This window comes from Schistocerca gregaria, chromosome 6 (assembly GCF_023897955.1).
Source record: "Schistocerca gregaria isolate iqSchGreg1 chromosome 6, iqSchGreg1.2, whole genome shotgun sequence".
In the NCBI taxonomy this organism is placed as follows: Eukaryota; Metazoa; Arthropoda; class Insecta; order Orthoptera; family Acrididae; genus Schistocerca; species Schistocerca gregaria.
The window spans coordinates 242,828,713-242,836,532 of NC_064925.1; the positions used below are offsets into that span (position 1 = coordinate 242,828,713).

Below are 7,820 nucleotides of genomic sequence, written 5' to 3' on the forward strand. Positions count from 1 at the left end.
AGTTCGTGAGGTCAGGCAGGTCTAGGTTGTTTCTTCGCATTTCCACTTCATAACCACATCATGAGAGGGAAGCAGTGGTTGGGAAGGGAGTGAGACAGGATTGTAGCCTCTCCCCGATGTTATACAATCTGTATATTGAGCTAGCAGTAAAGGAATCGAAAGAAAAATTCGGTGTAGGAATGAACATCCATGGAGAAGAAATAAAAAATTTGAGGTTCGCCGATGACATTGTAATTCTGTCAGAGACAGCAAAGGACCTGGAAGAGCAGCTGAACGGAATGGACAGTGTCTTGAAAGGAGGATATAAGATTAACATCAACAAAGGCAAAACGAGGATAACTGAATGTAGTCGAATTAAGTCGGGTGATGCTGGAGCAATTAGATTAGGAAATGAGACACTTAAAGTAGAAAAAGATTTTGCTATTTGGGGAGCAAAATAACTGATGATGGTCGAAGTAGAGAGGTATCAAATGTAGACTGGCAATGGAAAGGAAAGAGTTTCTGAAGAAGAGTAATTTGTTAACATCGAGTATAGATTTAAGTGTCAGAAAGTGGTTTCTGAAAGTATTTGTATGGAGTGTAGCCATGTATGGTAGTGAAATATGGACGATAAATAGTTTAGACCAGAAGAGAATAGAAGCTTTCGAAATGTGGTGCTTCAGAAGAATGCTGAAGACTAGATGGGTAGATCACATAACTAATGAGGAGGTATTGAATAGAGCTGGAGAGAAGAGAAATTTGTGGCACAACTTGACTAGAAGAAGGGATCGGTTGGTAGGACATGTTCTGAGGCATCAAGGGATCACCAATTTAGTATTGGAGGGCAGTGTGGAGGGTAAAAATCGTAGAAGGAGACCAAGATATGAATAGACTAAGGGGATTCAGAAGGATGTAGGGTGAAGTAGTTACTTGGAAATGAAGAAGCTTGCACAGGATAGAGTAGCGAGGAGAGTTGCATCATACCAGTCTCTGGACTGAAGACAACAACAACAACAACAACAACCACATCAAAAGATCGGTCACTTTAGAGGGGCTGAAACGTCCTTGAAAAGCTTTTTACTCAAGGGACATCCAACGTCTAGTCCACATGGAAGTCAGTGAGGTCTCCCGACGAAGCCATTCCGCTGTTACTGCTTCCCTACTGGCAAAACAAAACTCTACTCCCTTTCCTCCCCACTCCTCCCCTTCCTCCTATATGCGTGGGCCACATCTCGTAACGCCTGGTGGTCAATTTCACTTTACACAGAGGTTTCCGGATATTTTTTATCAGACAAGGCCATCTAAGTCCCGTATATGAAAAATTATGCAGTGCATGTCTCTTACAGAAAACTCATGTGTATGTTAGCTACAATACAGCAGGTTAGCTACTGGAAGCAGTTAATTCCATAAATTATCTGGGAGTACGCATTAGGAGTGATTTAAAATGTTCGTCGGTAAAGCGGATGCCAGACTGAGATTCATTGGAATAATCCTAAGGAAATGCAATCCGTAAACAAAGGAAGTAGGTTACAGTACTCTTGTTCGCCCACTGCTTGAATACTGCTCAGCAGTGTGGGATCCGTACCAGATAGGATTGATAGAAGAGATAGAGAAGATCCAACGGAGAGCAGCGAGCTGCGTTACATGATCATTTAGTAATCGCGAAAGCGTTACGGAGGCTATGGATAAACTCCAGTGGGAGATTCTGCATGAGAGACGCTCAGTAGCTCGGTACGGGCTTTTGTTGAAGTTTCGAGAACATACCTTCACCGAGGAGTCAAGCAGTATATTGCTCCCTCCTATGTATATCTCGCGAAGAGACCATGAGGATGAAATCAGAGAGATTAGAGCCCACACAGAGCCATACCGACAATCCTTCTTTCCACGAAAAATAAGAGACTGAAATAAAAGGGAGAACCGATAGAGGTACTCAAAGTACCCTCCTCCACACACCGTCAGGTGGCTTGCGGAGTATGGATGTAGATGTGGATGTTCGTTAGTTGTGAGAAGACCGTGTTATGCCCCGGTTAAAGAGGAGAAAGTTTTACCAGCACTTGTAGCAATTCGACAGCTGCGGCATTGCCATCCTTCGTGAGTGCGACTTATCAATCCATGTTATTGCTCATATTTATGTTGGTGCTCACATTTATAGGTTTCCGACTGGAAACTAGCACGTGTTTGCTGTCGTGGAATCCTTTAGTGATATGCTAGCTAAGAGGCAGAATCATGATGCAGATCGCACCCAAGCGGGTTTACACTGATTCTGCACACGCTGTGTAACGCGATCTTATAATGGCCGTAATATAAATCCTTCAGAGAGTGGCTAGCTTCTCATATAATTGATTCATTAAACTAATGAATCAAAATCTCCCCCCCCCTCCCAATATATATATATATATATATATATATATATATATATATATATATATATATATATATATATATATATGATGGGAAAGAATTCTGGTGAGTGTGACTGTTTGACAGAACAATGCCATACAAAAAATTTACAATTATATTTATTTTCTTTGAGTGGAACACGGAATTGATCATGAATTTGTACAAGGCATAATCATGTATAACAACGAAAACCAAGCATGTAAATATTCCTCATTTGCTAGAGCTGTTGGCAATAACGTAATACGTGAAATGACAGTGAGTGAAATCTCGTATGCTTCTCTACTACGAAAAGGAGCAAAGAGGACAGATTAAACGTATAATTTCGATACAAATGGCTAACTGGATGCAGTATCGTGATATCACCAAAGGAGACAATGTTGTTCTATAGATGCCATCGCTGAGAAAGCTGAATTTGAACTGAAACCCTGAAGGCCAGAGATGCATGTATAACGACAGCGCAGCGTAAGGTGGCGTGCTGATGACGGCTGCTACTCGGCTGTGCTGCATGGAGATGGGGCTCCGCCTTGGAGACCGATCGACGAGCGAGAGCGAAAAAATAAACTAAGTGTTTATCCAGGTGGCCGGACAAGTCAAACTGCGAATGAAATTACTCTGCGGCGAGGGCGGAATAGTACGGGACCAACTCCTGCAGTGGGCAGAAACCAACCCACTCAATTCTGTTCCGCCCCGCACCGAGAGAGCCACCGCTCCGCTTGTGCCATAAGTCGGTCAATCGTCGCTTAAAAAGAAAGCTTCCGCCAATTATGGGATTACAATAAATTTGTGTATACTCACACCGTCACACCCCATCACTCTAGGTGCCAACACCGTTGCTTTTCGCCAGTTCTCAAACTGACTGCAAACGTAATAGGCGGGCAGCCTATCATTGCCTCCCCAGGACTTTGGGTGGGAAACGTTTGGCGACCGGCGCCAACGGAATATGACAGTTGAGGTGCTTTGTGTGATGCCGTTCGATCGGCTCTCCCGTAGAATTCGATGACCATTTCTAAAACATTCCAGACAACGGCACAGCTGTGGCACCAAGCTGGTGCATTATTGCCCAAAACATGAGGCTTTCGCAAGAAGACTGCTCGCTCCCACCCATTGTAAAAATAGCAAACGTCCGTAGCACTGGCCTCTGAGACCCGTCATTAAAAGAGAAACCGCCAGCCATGGTTCGGGACTGTCTCCACACTTCCCGGTGACTGGCTGTCCCCCCCCCCCCCCCCCCCCCCTTCAAACTATTGTGATCGCCTGGCTTCCTCACAGCCCAAAAGATCCTGAATGAGATTTTCACTCTTCCTGGCGGATTAAAACTGTGTGCTGGACCGAGACTCGAACTCGTGACCTTTGCATTTCGATAGCAATATCCTATCTTCCAGGAGTGCCTGTGAAGTCCGGAAGGTAAGAGACGCGGTACTGGTAGAATTGAAGTTATGAGGACGGGTCGTGAGTCGTGCTTGGGTAGCTCAGATGGTAGAGTAGTTGCCCGCGAAAGGCAAAGATCCCGAGTTCGTGTCTCGATCCGGCAAACAGTTTTAATCTGCCACGAAGTTTCGAAAGATCCTGCTCGTCTCCTATGTGAAATGAACAGAATTACTATATACGTTAAACCTACTCCTCATCATGTACATGCAGGCGCATGACATCCGATTATCTACTTTGCACGAGAGTGTAATACGGTAGCGAAATAACAGCAGTTTTCATGTAAGCAAAGTCAGATTTTAAGATTCAAGACAGGCTGGTTGACAATCCTTAATAAGTGTACGAAGAGGCCAAAGGGTCTACCATCTTGCACCATGACTGACATGCGAATATGGAATCGACTGTTTCAGAAAGCCATACCCAATGTCATGCGGACATTATATCAGTGGTCTCTTGTGAATAGCGCCAGAGAGGACAGACATACTGTTCGCTCAGCTGTGGAGGATCGTGGAACCACGTCATGTCACATACCGTGCTCTAGCCAATGGGACTGTCAACAGCAGAACAAGTACCTACGCAGACCGTGCAATGACGTCTGCTGCACCACACGATGGCAGCACAGCCAGCATTGCTGCGGCTTGACGTATCTGAACATGGGATCTCCGAGTAGAACAGATACACTACATTCATCGTCGTCGTACAGGCCATACATTTGCTCTAATGCAACAGGGGCCAGTGTCAACAAAACATAATTTGACCTCGTTTGCATAGAAAACTGGACAGCAACAGTTACTATTAAGATGAGACAAGGCTATTGGCAGTGTTCTATTTCAGTTTCACCACGTTCTGATGTTTCAATAAGATAATCCCAAAGCCACACGTTGTCGTCCTGGTTTGAGATACCTCAATAAGGACAGCGTTCAAGTATTGCGCTGCCAAGCACTTTCTCTAACCCACTGAAAACTTCTGGTCCTGGGTTGCCAGGAGACTACATGCCACCACACGCCATCCATTAAGACTGTTGCACTGGATCAGAGTTGAAGCAGCAAGGAAAGTACCCGTATCTGTCATCCAAGCTCAGCTCAACTCGATGACCAGCCAGATTAGGGCCATTGTTGGTGCTAGAGGCGTCAGCTTATTGTACTGAATTTTCTGTTGAATTTAGTACCAAGACACGCTGCTACCTTTTATTAAACTATTTCGTTGTCTTAATTTATGTGACACCTTGCTACCATTTTTCAAACTATTGCATTGTCTGAATTTTTGTCTTTGTGCATATTTTATTTTTATTATTCTTGTATCTTGAACCAAGCACATGTGTATTAAGGAACTGTGGCTATAGTTCACTTTAGCTTTCGTAATAAAGTTGTGTTTCCTAGGAAAAGATAAGCCCTAGTTCTGCTGCAGCCCTATCACTGTATACACACAATAAGTAAAACGTTGATCAGAATGAGATTTTCACTCTGCAGCGGAGTGTGCATTGATATGAAACTTCCTGGCAGATTAAAACTGTGTGCCAGCGATATCCTTTCTTTCAAGAGTGCTAGTTCTGCAAGGTTCACAGGAGAGCTTCGGTAAAGTTTGGAAGGTAGGAGACGAGGTACTGGCAGAAGTAAGGCTGCGAGAACGGGACATGAGTCCTGCTTGGGTAGCTGAGATGGTAGATCACTTACCCTCGAAAGGCAAAGGTCCCGACTTCGTGTGTCTGTGCGGAACATAGTTTTAATCTACCAGAAAGTTTCATGTAAAACGTTGTTATTTGAAATTCTTTCTCAGTTTGCAGTTTTAATGGTCAGAAATGTATTTCAATCGCAATAGCAACGAAAGCACTCTTTTCCAGCACAGCAGTACACTTTAAAACAACCGCTGGTCAGAATACATTGGACATCTCCTGTCAATGATGATGAGGTCCCATACTCTGAGGAGCGTAGGGGACGATGCGAGAGACCAGCACCGTTGTGCTAGGCAAGGTCCTCGTGGAGGTGGTTTGCCATTGCCTTCCTCCGACCGTAATGGGGATGAATGATGATGATGATGATGCTGAAGACAACATAGGAACACCCAGTCATATCGAGGCAGGAATCGAACCTGGGACCCCGTGCTCGGTGAGCGATAACGCTACCGCAACACCACGAGCTGCGGACATTTCCTGCCAACCCATTAAAAAAGTAGGGTTGCACAGAGCTTACAAATTTACAACAGATCTAAGTAACACTGATCGTAATAGAAAGTAATTAGATGTCGTGGCACTGTTAATGCCAGTTTCTCAGTTACTGGGTCAGGGTTGTTGCTTTTTACAGGTTACCGTTTTCTGCACGGCAAGCTTTCCACTGAAGAGTTATGGAGCAGGTCGTTAGAGCAACAGAGTAACTTGTTAATGTATGCAAATTGTCGGAAATGTCATCAGTTGGAATCTGGGACTGAAACGTGCCGCCGTGCAACTGAAATACTAGAAGCGATGCTATGACGGGACAGTTCCAGCATGCATAATGGATGAATGTCCGGTCGTCTGCAGACTGTCGAACAATCGCCTCTTGACGCAAAAGACAGATGAGAGAATAGCTTAGACCAATGTTTTTCAAATTTTTTGAGTTCATGGCGCCCCTGTCCCACTGTGCTGTTTCCTTCGCTCCCCTGTACTGTCCAACAGAGTGCAAGGAATGAAATTCGCAAAGACCTTATGTCTTGATATCGACATGTCCCCTGTTTGCTGTCTTGCCAAGCGCGTGGTGAAACTGCGCTGCAGCGTCACACATTCATCCTTCGACCACCAAAGATTACAATTTTGAATTTTCCGACGATACCTGTACAAACATCAATTTGTGACTAATTTGCGTAACTACTTCGTGTTGAGCTCTTTTTTCTTGTCTTAAAGTATATAAAATTAGAAATATGTATCTTCAGTCCATATATTGTGATACATTTCCCCAAAAATCTAGTTTTCTGTGGACGAGGTTTAATACAGTTCACCACATTTGTGACTGTATGCAGTGCTTGAGTTAGCTCGGCACTCAGATGCTGCGATGCAAATTCTTCTCTATGGATACTGCAGTGGTCCCACATAGTACTAGGAGCTTTGCCGCGGGTAGTACTTGTAGATCAGTGTAACGCCACGAAATGGATTGCATACCATCAGTGTACACTGCAACACAGTAACCCCAGTTAAAGTTTCTGTCATGAAGTTGTCCACTATTTTCATTAAATCTTTGTCTCTCATACCAGCATTTATTTCCTTTCAATAAAGACTCCGTCTTCAGGCCGCAAGTGGCCCATCGGCACCATCCGACCGCCGTGTCATCCTCAGCTGAGAATGTGGATAGCAGGGGTGTGTGGTCAGCACACCGCTCTCCCGGTCGTTATGATGGTTTTCTTTGACCGGAGCCGCTGCTATTCGGTCAGATAGCTCCTCAATTGACATCACGAGGCTGAGTGACCGCGAAAAATGGCAACAGCGCATGACGTCCTGAATGGTCACCCATCCAAGTGCCAGCCACGCCCCACAACGCTTAACTTTGGTGATCTGATGGGAATCGGTGTATCCACTGCGGCGAGGCCGTTGCCTCCTTATAAAAAAGGATCTTCAATAATTCATTACTTTTTTCATCAACAAATCGGACATAGCAAGTTAAATGAGCCCCTCTAGTGCTATCAATGACCTCATCAAGCTGCAAATCAAAATACCTCCCTCTTTATTTCTTTTGTAATTTGTTCCTCAAGATTTTTAAATCTGAGATTGAGTAACTACTTGTAGACAGACAAAGAAATGGGCAAAAGATGTTATGCCATGAACTTTCAAAACATAAAGTACACCATTTCAATATCATGTGATAGAATTAGTGCTTCTTGCAATCGCATGGACTTTATTGCATTTTGATACTCTACATTTTGGGACACTACTTTACATTTCAGGACACCAGAACTGGAATAATTTCACCTGCTTATTAAGTGATCATCTTTATTATCTTGTTTAACCCGATTATTTAGAAAAATATTCCCTGGCTTTGACCAATTCGTCA

General features: G+C 44.1%; 1 pseudogene; it reads right to left on the minus strand.

The window, feature by feature from the left end:
• Positions 1-7,247: 7,247 nt before the first annotated feature.
• On the minus strand, positions 7,248-7,365 carry LOC126279251 (5S ribosomal RNA; annotated as a pseudogene).
• Positions 7,366-7,820: the final 455 nt, after the last annotated feature.